Source organism: Tribolium madens, unplaced genomic scaffold (genome assembly GCF_015345945.1).
Source record: "Tribolium madens isolate multiple individuals breed KSU strain unplaced genomic scaffold, Tmad_KSU_1.1 Scaffold_97;HRSCAF=244;Tcas5.2_LG3a, whole genome shotgun sequence".
Taxonomy (NCBI): Eukaryota; Metazoa; Arthropoda; class Insecta; order Coleoptera; family Tenebrionidae; genus Tribolium; species Tribolium madens.
In genome coordinates, this window is record NW_025401069.1 from 4947431 (window position 1) to 4961668 (window position 14238).

The following is a 14238-nucleotide window of genomic DNA, read 5'->3' on the forward strand; positions in this document are numbered from 1 at the left end:
TACTTTTATCTTGTGTCGAATTATAATTTTTCAAAATAAAGGAAAAGAGGGTTATGAAAGTGATTTTAGTACGAAAATGTTTTTTTCTATTTCGGTGTTAGAATAAGTCTATTCCAGCACCCAAATGACGTCATTTGAGTGGTGGAATAAGTCGTTGGCGTTAATTTAATTTTAGTGACAGACTTTCTTCACAATTTATTTTCAAATGTGAAAATAAGAATTATTTTTATTTTTTACAGCAGCCTAAAATTATTCCACATAAATGTCGCCAACCGTCGCAAAATTCTCTAGAATAAAAATAAATTTTTCGTTTTTTTAATTTATAAAATGATATAAAGCGGCAAAATAGAAAAAATAGTATAAAGCACTTGTTGCAGAAGGTTCTTCAAGCACTCATTTGTTCCTCAACTCGCCGCTACGCGGCTCGTTTCGGAATTTCAAATTTGTGATTGAATAGATACCTTCTGCAACTTGTACTTTAATATACTATTCTAATAGCGAAACGCCTTGGATTAAAAAAAAAAAAAGTAAAAACTCGTATAAATCTAATTTTATCAGCTTGCTTAATGCCAAGCTAGAAAAGTATTGCTTTGAGAGATTAAATATCAGCGGGAGTGAACGTACCATCTAATTAGTTACCGTAATCTTCTCTAAACCAGAACCCCTTTTCTGTAGGAAACCGTAGAGCGTAGTCTAACTAATCCTAAATCAAATGTCGGTTCGGTCAATTAACTTACCAAATGAGTTACCCTTTTATGATTTTTCAAATAAATGTGTCTTGTCAATGTGTGTGATTCGAATGTAAAGTTGTGCCTAACGGGAATCAATGTTCGATGTTTTCACTCACGCTTTTATGATCGTGTGAGGGAGCACTAATTGCTTTTAAAATCTTTCGAGCAAGCGAAGCTTAATTATAGTCATTTTCTATTGTGCGTGTAAGAGCAAGGGGTGTACCATTACAGCCCTGTTTATGCCATTAACAAGAATGTAAAATCTTTGATAAAAGTTTCGAAATACTGGGGTGAAGTGTGTTATTTGAAGTAATTTGGAGAATTTTGTATAACAGTTTGGAGACCTGCTAATTCCAATTCGTTCGTTTTCTTAGATCACGGCATGGCTGAATGGGTTTCTAATAAGTGTGGTATTCATTTAAATTAATCCAGTTAGCACTAACATCTGATCAAGTTGGGAAGTAATTCGGGGTCATAATTCAATTATTTCTGCATCAATGAACCATTTCCTCAAACAACGTAGCTTATTATTGCTTGTTTTAGATAATAAATTTGGGTAGCACGCTGACCTATATGCGGCATTAATGAATCCAGGATCCAATTAATAGCGGTTTAGTGATTGGTGCGACTGCTTATTTTCCGATTGCCACAATTTGTTCCAGTATAAAAAATATACACAAAGGTAATTCAAACTAAGTAAACAAAAAATAAAATATCAGAATTATTCATACTCGTAAATGTTTAAAGTAATGAAAATAGATCTATAGGCTGTCCCTTGTGTAACAATCGGTTCTGCCAAACTTAAATTAATTGCGAGTTAAAAATTGAGTACATTCAAATATTCTGAAAACCGGTCTTTTACTAACCAACAATTTCTGTGTTTCTTTATTGGTGACAAAGATGGATTTTATTTATGAAATAACCATTTTTCTCAACTAAAAAGGATATAAACACATAGTTAGAAAAGAAAAAGTATCAAATAACATCCAAGAGTAATATGACAGTGATTTTTACTTAAAAAGTGAGTCAAAATATGTTAATTGCTTTTTCATGTTATTTTCTTTTTTAAAATGCAAAAACTCTGTCTATACAACAAATAAATGATAAACAACTAAAAATNAAACCTTCATTTTCAATCGTAATGTTACATTTGAGAATTTAGTTACAAATTTTAATAAGTACCATTGTTTTTATTATTTCTAAAACTTGTAGATATTTGTACGATATTTTTGACTGAATTGAAAAAGTGATTCCATATTGTTGCAATTGTAAAAAATCATTGATTTTTCAATTTTTTATTGCTTATCGGAAAGAATCTTCCAAAATGTTTTCTCCGGGAAATATCTCAGGTCGAACCGCCTATCAGAAATTTTTCTCTGAATTTTATCACGAGATTCCTGGCACAACATACATTCACAGCTCAGTAAACAAATCCTTTGATGTTCTGTTCAATGAGTTTAAAAGCGTGAAGAGCTTACGGTGTTTCTTATGACGCTAAATACTCTTATTTGAAGAGTGAGATATTGTGAATCAGATCAAACTGTTTGTCTGTCTTTTTTCTCAGACCAGCGGAATGTTTGATCCTATTATTTTCCTTTCCGCTTTTTCGAGAACGGTTATTTTGTATACATATTTGAAAAGAAATCATTTGATATATATTAATTAAGCTTTCTTGAATGTCGTGCGCTTACTAAGTGCCAAATTTCCATCAGGTGTGCATGAATACAATAAATTTTGGGCTTGAGGTCAATCGATACCCAACCCTATCAGGTGTACTACTGAAACTGATAAGCACTAAAGCGGAAAATATTTCAAGGGAAACATTTTCTGTACACGCTTGAATGCAGGGTGTATGTGCAATCCTTCGTCAATATTTGGTGAAATTTCTTTCAGTAATAGTATTCGGGACGCGTAAGCATTGAGATATTTGCCTTTAAAAGTCATTTTATTTCGCAAAAATGCAACCGCTTTGTGCGCTCTTACACCACACGAAATGACGGCTAGAATTAGCAACTGGTTATAAAATGCTTCTTTTGACGATTTGGAGAAAAAATTGATTTAGTATTAAGTATTTTTGAGGAGACTGTAGAAGAGATATTTAGGTGCTTCTGGGGCAAAATTAAAGTTTATTTCGAATGTAGATGTAGCATAGACGAATGTAATGTAGCAAATACATGTGGATGTGTGTAGAACATAACCAAAAGTTGCCTCAAGACATGCGGCACTCGTATTTCATGAATAAATCTGAAATGCGAAGGGTGTGCAAAAATATTTTCACTTTAAACAATTACATACATGTAATAATAGACTGCTTATTTTAAACTCGAGAATAGAGTTTCAGTGATTTTGTTGAATTTTTGAAGAATTTTTAATTTTTATTAATGTAATTACTTATGTGTCAGTTATGATTTATGAACTAGAAAATGCAATTTAATGAAAATCGATGAAATCGATGAATTCAGTGTGAAAAACAACTTTCTTATGTCCCATATATTCTTTGAAGTAACCGAAATGTCGTCATTTTGAGCAAAGTTAGTTGTAGTTAGTTGTATAATTTGTGATCAAAGAGGTTTCTAATTACTAATTAGGGCATTTGTTTATTTTTGTCGTTGATTGAAAACTGATAAGCAGTGTTTACCTCATGCTTAAACTTAATTAAAAATATGATTTTATTTTCTAAAAGTTACTCTTGAAAGCTTAATTAAAATCCTAGCTCTTTGACATAAAAAACTTCACAACTTGCCTTATTTGTATTGCTTATTTTGATACTGCTAGGTATATCAAAGATAATTAAAAATCGAACAACAATTAAATACAAGATTTTTATTTGTGGTTTTTAAAAATAGTTTTAAAAGCCAACTTTAACATCTGACGTTTTTATGTTCCTTATTATTTTAATAATCATAAAATCAATTTGTGTTTTATAAAATTTTATACATAAATGATATATTTAAAAACACTTACTATGTCCACCCACATGCGACGTGTTTTAACGACTATTACAGTTTTCAGTTTACTATAATTTACTATTTCCTATTATAATTTAATGCAATACATTAAACTGCAAACCAAAATGTTGCATCAACTTTTCTTAGGTAGGTATAGCTGTTCAAAAATGCAAGTTTAATATTAATTTGTTATTGAAATGTATTTTGTGTTGCATTTTATTTTCGTTAGCCTCGTGTTCTTACGTGAATAAGTCGCCAGCTTGTACCGTCCTGCAAATAAAAACCGTACATACATTTAATGGAAAAAAATCCAGAGATAGTTATTTCATCATCGTAGAGAAATAAAAACTTAAATAAGTCTTTTACATTGAGAAATTTTCTTATTGTTTTAATTCTAGTCTGAAGTTTATTTTCATTGAAGACGTGAAATTTCTACGCTCCATTAAAAGTAGTCCTAGCCATTTGCAAGATGAAGCATTTCCTTATACAACGCTTATTGTTTCCAAACAAAGATAGTTAAGTATGAAAGAAATGCGAAACCGCTGAAGTTGCTTGAGTCGATTTTTACTGAAAAGTTTTTCGGTGTAACAATGACGAATGATGCTATCACAAGTCGCGGATGTAAATCTGTAAAGTGAGAACTGTTTGAACTTGTAAATTTGGTCGTTCTACACGCAATGTATAAATAAGCCTTACCCTTTAACCGTAATGTCATTACTCGTGGGCGTTTTAAAGACACTGATAAAATCTTAATTGTAACTTTCCAACATCTGCACTCGTCTTATCTTTTAACTACGTAAACATTTTAAGATGGCGGTGACACAATGCAATTTGCAATAAAACCAAAAATTTATTTGTCCTGGACTCAGTTTTTGTGAGTTTTAAGCGACAAATGGACTACTTTGGCAAGAAAATGTTTTTTGTGTGTCGTCTGAATAGCAGTGGATCAGTGTACCCAGATGGACACATTGACATAAAAAAGCGACGGAATTCATTCCCAACGAGACACTTTTCAGTTTTTACAAAAAGTTTCAATAAAGCTAAACTTGTAGTGATACAATGAATGTCATTATCCGGGTTTTATTATTTATATTATTATATTTTATTATTATATTATTTTATCCGGACGGCATTAATATCAAAAATGGTAACACCAAAAACTTCAGGATTTACATTTTTTTATCCTCAGCTAACATTCTTACAAAGTATCTTAATAAATTTAAAATTTCAGACAGTTTTCTATAAAGTCCAAAATTGGTGGATGCGCCGGGCAAGAAACTGATTATTAATAAAGTGAGATTTTCATTCATGGAGCCTGGATTTTTTGTTGCAGATTATTTGAAGAGATTAAACGATTTTAAAGATAATTGATTTTGTAATTTTCGTTCAGTCCAAGTACAAAATTGGTATTTCTTTGATGCCGAGCTTTCTAATTATGTTGATGCATTTTTACGTAATTTTTGATGTTTGAAATAAATAAAAACATGTCCTTGAAGTCATCGGCAAAATAAATTCTTGTTTGCGATCAAATCCGAAATCTTTTACTCTTTCCAATAAACAAATATTTTTTGAAATTTAATAGAAACGTTGTAGGGTTTTTTTTATTTATGTTTAATTATTCAATAAATCTTGCGTCTGCATTTACTTTGTTAAAATTATTGATTTGGTTATTTCCCTATTAATGAAGGTGCATTTTACTTACAATTTTCAAATTAAACTTCATCAGCCAAAAAGTTTTCAAATGAAAACGTCAAAACATTTGCAATTACTTTTTGGATGGGAATTAAACAGAATTATTTTTCTTTTGAGATTGGCTTTAACAAGTAAATGTTTTTGCTTGAAATTTAAAAGATGGTAATTATTCTGTCATGAACTTTTTAAAGTCGGAATTGTGGGTCAAGGAATAAAAAAAATACGTGATTAGCACCCAGTTACCAGACCACTTTTTTACAGTTTTTATTTTAAATTCTGCGAGTTATACAAGTACAGCAGTAGCTTCGTTAATTAAATTATTTCGAGACTAACAGTCTAGTTAGAAATTTAAACTGGATGCAATTATTATTGTTCATAACTTCAAGCTAATGTCTGAATCGGAAATATTAGTTTTTATTTATTTCTTAATTAATGTTAAACTAATTATTTAGAGGCATTATTCTTTCACTCGATGTGGTTTTGAAATGCAAATTTTGTTTTTTTTCTTCAGTCAACAGACAGCAAATAAAGCTACCATATAAGAACTTTCTTTGTTTACGAATATTTAGGAAAACTGTATATGGTTAGTTAAAGTAACTTGACGTTGTAGCTTCGTATGCAAAACTACGATACCTAGTGATGCATAATTAAATCATAATAGGTGCCTGAGTAAATGTTAACTGTTCATTGTAGAGTTTACTGCTAAAAGCGAAACAAGTGGTATTAGCACAACTTTTAACTTTTTGTTTTATTTTAGTGTATAGTTTAAAGTCAGTATGAACGAGGTTAAACACGCTACTGAATGTAAACTTTTATTAGCTTTTTACATGTGTGACACTTAAAAAGTGGGTCAGTATTGACACAAGCACGCGTATCATCATATTTCAGTAAATAGACAACAATACTGACAGAACTGTCCATTTTGTAAATTAGCAATTACTTATTTTCGGGATAAAGTTTTCCGTTTTATTTAAATTAATAAAAGCTACTTTTTTACGGAGTTGAGGAAGACTGCGAAGTTCCAAAGTTTCAGCTCGTTAAAAATTATTTCTTTGACAAATTTTTAAAAGAATTCGTTTTTGAACTACTATCACTACTACGTAGTATAGAAGAAAAAAATAAATATTGATCTAGTGTTTTAAAGTTGTAAAATAATGTTTTTACTGGAAAAACAATGGGATTACTTGTTTAATAATTTGGTTGCACGATTATACTCAAGTACATGTAATCGTGTTTCGATTGAACTCATTAAATGCGACCATTACACCTACCCGATGTCAGAAATATTAATTATCCTCGTTATACGATGTCTAATGATTTAGTTGTGTTTATTTACAACCTGACTACGGACTAGAAGGAAATCCGACCTAAACTAGATTAAATTGTTATTGGGCTAGTGTGGCCCTAATCAATTTCTATAGCTTCATATCCGACTTTACTGATACTTAACTGATTGTAATTCTACAACAACAGGAACATTGAAATAATAGTATTAGAATAAATTATGTTTGGACATAATTTTTACATTTGAAAGAATTCGTGCAAAGTCTTAATATTTATTGTAGGGTGAAAATACACACTGCTGTGTATACACAGATTTGCGACGAAATTGAGACGTCTCGGTAAAATACACATAATTTTAAACAAACAGTAATAGCAAATAACTCGGAATTAACTTTAGGGAAAATCAGTCTCCAACAGGTAACTTTTTTAGGGTGTGTGTACAAATAACTTGAAACCTAATATTTGACTTTTATTTACTTATCCACTTTTAGTTGAATTCGACTTCAGTTTACAATTAAGAAATTTACTTGCATATCATTTTGATAATTGGAAAGTTGGCAAAAGTACACCCGCATGTAAACCCATTATTATATTCTGACTGTTTAATTTGCTTGATGTTGAAACTTAGACATGACAACTACAAGTACAATCACAGAATAATGTTATACTGCTTAATTAAAATAAAAATTTACGAATAACATTATCCCGAATTGAATTTTTTTGTATTTTAGTTTGACCTTTCATTTTTGTGTATGAGCTTGTTATAACTAAGCCAGGAATGTTAATATTTTCATATTCTCAACACGGCCGCAGAACAGCACTACCGCACGTTTTCCATGATCGATCATCGAAACGACATCCTTTTAACATTAATAATAATAAACCTTTCAGCAATGGCACGGGAGGAATCGACGTCATGTTCAAATAACTGAAGCTTGTCACAATATATGAACATCGATTTTTTGTTAAATTTTTGTGTAACTCTTTGTGTCTTAGTGGGAAGTTTATGTTCACTTTTATCTCCAACATAATTGCGATAAGGTGTGAATGAAACATTGATACAAAGGAGATCATCGGTTAAATTCGATGCTTTCGATTAAAGCGATGTCGGCATCAAGCTGAAACAAAGCTTCACTTCCTTTTGTCTTATACGCCTCATATCCGCTCCTCTTACTTGAATACTTATGTGGGGCTTTATTAAATTAAATTAAATAAAATTCTTGTATTTTTTTTGATAATCATAATAATATTTATTATTATTATGAATTGTACAAGTGAATAAGTATACAGGGTGCACCAGAAGTCACCCTCAGAGAAAAATGCCAGTAAGGTAAAATACCGGGGACATAGAAAAATGTTAAAAAAATTTATAAATTTTGAAGTTATGAGAATTTAAATTTTGCACTTTGAATGTATTTATTTCTGTTGGAAAAATTAGGAAACAAGGAAGCTGTATCCTAAATTATAATTCTGTTTAATGACATTTTTTGATTTTATTAGCAAAATTTTTGTACCTTTACTAAATACACGCCCTGCATAGTGTATACCCTGAAGAACTAAGCGTTTTCTGTTTAATTATTTGTCTTCAAAAAAAAATAATTGGTGAAAAAAAGAGATTTATTTTTGTTTTGGTGCTTTACATTTTTAATTTCTTTGACAAAAATTTAATTCAATTTATATTGTTGTGGATTGGATTTTGATAAAAAAAATTCATAAGTTGTATTAAAAAAAATTATTACTTTTTTTACATTGTTTTTTGATTTTGGAAATTAGGTTTTTCTTCTGGAAATCAATAAAGTTCGACAAGAAATGTTTTATTCCACATTTTTGTTTAATTTAATTTACTGGATTTGCAATATAAAAACAAGGTGATTTTTGTATAAACGGAAACCGGGTTTAACTACGAGTACGTATAGCCTTTTTCTGTGATGACTACATGGCGTGTTGTTATTTATACAATGTTTATTAATATGTAGAGTTCTTATCTAACCACGATATTATTCTAATTTGTGGTTAAACACACGTTATGGCTATGGCGTTGTAGGCAAGTATGAAACATATAAATTATTAAGTCTTCTTTATTTTACAGCGTAAGTAATGTCTAAATTTAACCAACATATTTGTTGTATGCATATAATTGACCAAAATGTTCTGGTTCTCTCTGCTAATTTTTTTTTTTTTTGAAGTTAATGAGGGGTGACCGATAACTTTATTGGTAGATCGCTGTGATGTGTTTAATGGAACCTAAATCAAAACCGTATTTAGAGTTGATTAAAGCGTGTGTAGTTTAAACGTCAACTAGACCCTCGTGAGCTTTTGAAACTTTGATTTGGTTCAAAGGAATTTTTCGGACAGCTTTTATAATAAATCAAGGGCTTTATTCTACGTAATGATATTTTAAATTAATCACTACCTACTTTCAACCTTATCTACAGATGAAATAAAAACCATTAAAATTTGTGTGATAGTGATAAACAAATAAACTGCTGCAGCGTTCAAAAATGTCAACCACATAATATTTATTTTTACTATAATAGTATCTTACCTATGTAAATAAATAGTAACCGAAAGAAATAATTTACCTTTCTCTTTTTTACTCAGAACTAAAAATTCTCTTTAATCAATACTACACGCGGGCTTTTCTTTAATTTTAATTTAAAAAATGCAAATGGGTTTAATATACAAAAGGTTAGAAGCGGAGGCACCACATTATGTATGTATGCAATGGTTAATTTTCAAAGGAGACAAAAGAGTATTCATAATAAAAACAGACAAATTACACACATGAGATAACTACATGAAAGCAATTCATTGTTATTCAGCAAAAAATTAAGAGATTTGAAGTAATATAAATTCAAAAATCTCCGCAGTTAAGCCGCATATTTTAGATGAGATACGTTTCAAACTGACACTGGCGGCCTTATTTTTTTATATACGAATATAAAGAGGTTTTAGAAATTTCGTTAAATTTTCTTATTTGAGTATTTTATTCTTTCAGATTTTCTATTTGTTGCTATTTCTACAGTTAAGTAAGATTATCTCATAAATATATCATAATTATAGCAAATAGTCACCGTAACAACCCTTATTGACAACGATGGTTTGAACTTTGTAATCGAAGCAAGAATTGTAAGTTTTATTACGAAGCTGATGAGCAGTATTCACTGTTGAAGTAGAGAGTGTGGTAAAGCACAATTTTGTGAATTTTATATTTTAAATCTTGATTATAAAAATTTCATTGTAAAATCAAATTATAATAAGTAACTTAATAAACAACAATAAACGCTTTAATTATCTTATTTTTAAGCTACCTGTAGTAATTAAAGAGAAAAAATCTTATTAATATGTAAAAAATATGTTGTGTGAACAAATTTTTGTTAATTCAGGTTAATAAAACAGTGCATTATCATATTATATATCAGGGTAAAATCTCCAAACTTAGTACTTAACGTTTAAATCTTACGCATTAATATCTTGATGGTGGTAGAAAACAATAATATAAGATTTTAGAGTAAGTTTAGAAGGTAGGTATGTTTTAATGGCCAGATTCAGGGGTAAATTACTTGAACTACATATTATTAGAAGTAAGTTAATGTTATTAGTAAACCCTGTTTGCGTTAAAAACTATTAGAACGAAGTTAAAACTACATAAAAAACATTAATACCAAATTTTATTAGACAAATAAAGAAAGAAAACGAACCACTAGTTGAACCTGTCTACCCATGCTCATGTAAGATAAATCTATAAAAAATTGTATAAACCTTAAGGAATTGCAATGTTGAGTTTTGTAAGAATGGACTAATATTACAGACTATCCATGCGCTAAATTTTAATTTAGTGACAGCAAACATTGCAGTGATTGATTTTATAAAAAAATATTCGTTTTTTGCAAAAGCTAAAACGATATAGTAATGAAAAAATCAATTCATAACAACTTATTCGGTAACAAAATTTGAGCTTTTATTATGATTTGTTTCAATCATAGTAAAAAGTTCCTGTTCTTTTCCACATCAACCCATCCATCAATCAGCAAGCTCAAAAGCTTCGTTCAACACTTCGAGTAACACCTGGCGAGACTTCTCCTCAAAAGTCAAAAATTCTGTTAATGAACTTGTGGAGACCGATGGCTCTCCAAAGCGGAGTAAAAGATTGTGCGTAAACAATGGTGTCTTGGGGGCTCTAGGGGGCCCTCCAAACGCCAATCAATGATATAGGGGGCAGTGCGCGCGCGCGTCGCACCTGGAACCCAACTTCGTCCCATTCTATTCGCGATTTCGTCACGAACGGCCGCGATAATGTGAACTGTTGATCCTCGCTCACGATACTCTTGTTTATCCTTTACGGCATGGTGTAAAGGTAAGCACCGTTTTGTAGTTGTTTTGATGTTTGTATCTTCACACTGGGGGGATTTCGGGCTTGATCCTTTCACCTCTCGAAATGATCTTTGAGAGACTTTCTATAAATTATCGCAAAAAATCCTCTGGAGCGGACGGTTTTTCCCGGAGAGCCACAGGTTTCCTCATTTATTCCATGAATGAAAATGACAAAGTTAGACTCTCGGATCGCCTATAAAACTAAATGGGATAATTTACCACCACTTAATTTGGACGCTTTTTCGGAGTCAGCGAATCAGATAAAATTTTACGGCCATAAGCACTCTATCGCAGTTGGATTCATCAAAATTAAAATTTTTGTAATTTTGTCAATATTTGAGTCACAAAACGAAGGGATGATAAACAGTGGCTTTCCTTTTATATAAAATTTAATTTTCCTTTGCCCGCTGTGAAAAATTTAGAATATATTTGAATTGCAAAGCTTGCAATGTCGGAACAGTTTACGACCATTTCATTACGATATTAAAATATAAAGGACGAAAATATCAAGAATAACTGCTTCAGGTGTTGATTAAGACATTTTATTTTTATGAAAAATAACTTTTATTTCGTATAAAATTTTACAGACTTACCTGAAAATGACCAAACTTACATTAAGCCAAAGATCAATACCATGGCTGATAAATATTTGACATTTATTTGCCGTTAATCACTGTCAACTGTCGTGCAGTATATCTTATTACTTTTATTGTGCTTTACCCAAAGATTACAATTTTCCAACTCCGTTAGCGTGTACGTTATCATTATCACACAAAATTTTTAAAATTAATTACCGCGTTTTATTTTTTGTAACGAAAACCTAGTTTTTTTAAGTCTTTTGCTGTTATACCTTTGTGATTAAGTTGTTGTAAGTCTGTATTGTGGATATTACGGGAAATTGTACTCATCTCTAAACTTGTCTCTTTTAAATGAAGCAAAGAAGTAGTTTCAGAATCTTCATAATTACGCAATTTTTATAAAAAATGTTAATTAAGATGTAGAGTTTTAATTATGTCTGTGTAGAACGTTGTTTGAAACTTTTATTTTTCAAATTTAATATTTTGACTTAAGATGATACGTTCTCCTATCTTACGAAACAAATTATGTTTCGAATTTCTTTCGTAATTGGTCACCAGCTTTATTGAAGAACTTAATACTTGATAATCTTATTATTTCTCTCCTATCTTCCTTAGCTGACTGAAGCTAATGTTATACGTTTTTTTTTTTTTTGTTCAATATATATTATATTCAACTTTACTTTTAAACTGTTATTGTGTTTTTATAAAAAAAGTAAAATAGATCGTTAAAGTTTTGAAGCAAAATTTTCAGTTTTTTATTTTTAGTTTTTCATGATTCTTTGCTTAGATTCGTTATAAAACTATGCCCACAGAAATGTGAAACTTATTAGGATTTATGTCGTGTCAAGTCTGATTATTACATTTTGGTTGAACGTAACTCAAGAATACCAAGTCATAGTCTCTGCTGAATATTGAACTGGATTAACTTCTAATGGATGGCGATTTTTTAAAAGAAAATATGTCAGAAGTGTGCAACATAACAGCATCTTTTAGTAATCAATTTTATCACTCGATTTTTCAAACAAATAATGTGATGAAAGCTCGAAATTACCATGAACCCTACAATAACAAATTGTTTACTTTGTTTGAATAATTAAATTCAATCTGGCAACAATTGAACTAACATCAATTTGTGAAAATTTTTGACGAGTATCCAAACCCAGTTGTTTGTGTTTATTTATTTATTTAATTTAATTTGATAAAAGTTTATCGTAGAAGTACCTTTTCTATTTACAGTTTAAATTTTTTTCTGTGGATGAATAGTTTTGCTTTCTCACGATTTTTTTCTGGAAACATCTTTCTTAATGCTCGAGAAACTTCAGCATTGTCGAATTCAAAGTTAAAATAAATGTAAGAATAAGAGGATTTATGGCAACGGCTTAAATACTACTTTGGTACGTTTCTATACTGAAGTTTTTGGTATTAACCAATTTATTATTCTTTTATCGCGAATTTCAAACAAGTAGTTCTAGAGTATGATTGAAAACTTGATGATTTATGATGCGTATATTAAATGCTTGTTTTGAAAGACTGGAAACGATACAGATTTTGTGATTTTAGATTTTAAAGATTGTAATCCAGATTGACGGATGGTTTGTGACCCCGTTTAAAACTTGCAAAGTTTGAAAAATAAATAATGTATGCACACATGAGGAAAGTGAGTTTGCACAAAGATTTACGGATCAATAAAGTTTGCGTGCGAAGTATTAATTCAGCGACTTTTGCACAATTTCATTAAATTTATACAAAATTCGTTATTTGACTCTATTGTCGAAGATAAGAGGATAAAAAGTAATTCATTAGTTGAAAGAAATCAATCGGAAATAAAAACCAGACGATGTTTGAATGTAGATGAGACAATAGAAATAACACTAGAAAAAATGAGGAGCAAACCCAAATTAATATTTCAAGATTTGGGCCGACTTTCCATTTCTGTCCGCATTAAATTTTGCAGTGCTTCTTAATGCAAAAAGCCGTTCATGTTTAGTTGACATGTAAATTTACTACGACCTTTTTAAATATTTATTTGATCGGATTTTTCCGTTATTGGCCGATAAAATAATTACTTTTGCAGGTCGTCCCTCTTATCAATTGCGTTTTATGACACATTAATTTGCCGGACTGATTAAAATAGTTTTATGAGCAAAATATCCACACACGAAAAGTTTCATTTACTTGAGTTACTTTCTTGAAAACTCATAAAATACTTCGTTAATTAAATTAAAAGGCGCTTGTGGACAAAAAATATATATCCGCAACATTAAGTCCATTGTGCTTTCTTAAGCAATTTCGTTATCCACTCATTCAAAATCCGAATGAGACATTTTCGATGGAGATATTAACGATATTAAATATATTTTAGTAGCGATGGGGAATTTCCTTAACTTAATGACTTTTATAACAGATATAAATTTATGTGTTCTTAGGTACAATCAATTTACCTATATCGCTACCATTATTAGGTGGAATTAATGATCAGATTAACGTCCTCAATAACATTAATGTATTTAATGCTTTCCGGGCAATATGTTGACGTAATTGGTTTTGACTTGCATTTATGTGGCTCAAGCATCTGGTAATTGAATATCCAGATATTAGTAATAGTCTTAAACGGTTTCCATCACACATTAT

The 14238-nt window shown here is 30.2% G+C and overlaps 1 protein-coding gene across 2 annotated transcripts in view; it reads left to right on the top strand.

Annotated features, from left to right (window-relative positions):
- Positions 1-14238, top strand: part of LOC123014983 (BAI1-associated protein 3) — a 119015-nt gene that overhangs the window by 47621 nt on the left and 57156 nt on the right. The window contains exon 1 of one of the 2 annotated variants that reach the window (XM_044414348.1): positions 10923-11012. The exons of the other annotated variant lie outside the window; for it this stretch is intronic. The gene's annotated coding sequence lies outside the window, so the exon portion shown is untranslated. Of the gene's footprint in view, positions 1-10922; positions 11013-14238 lie in introns of those variants that run through there. 2 annotated transcript variants of the gene reach the window in all.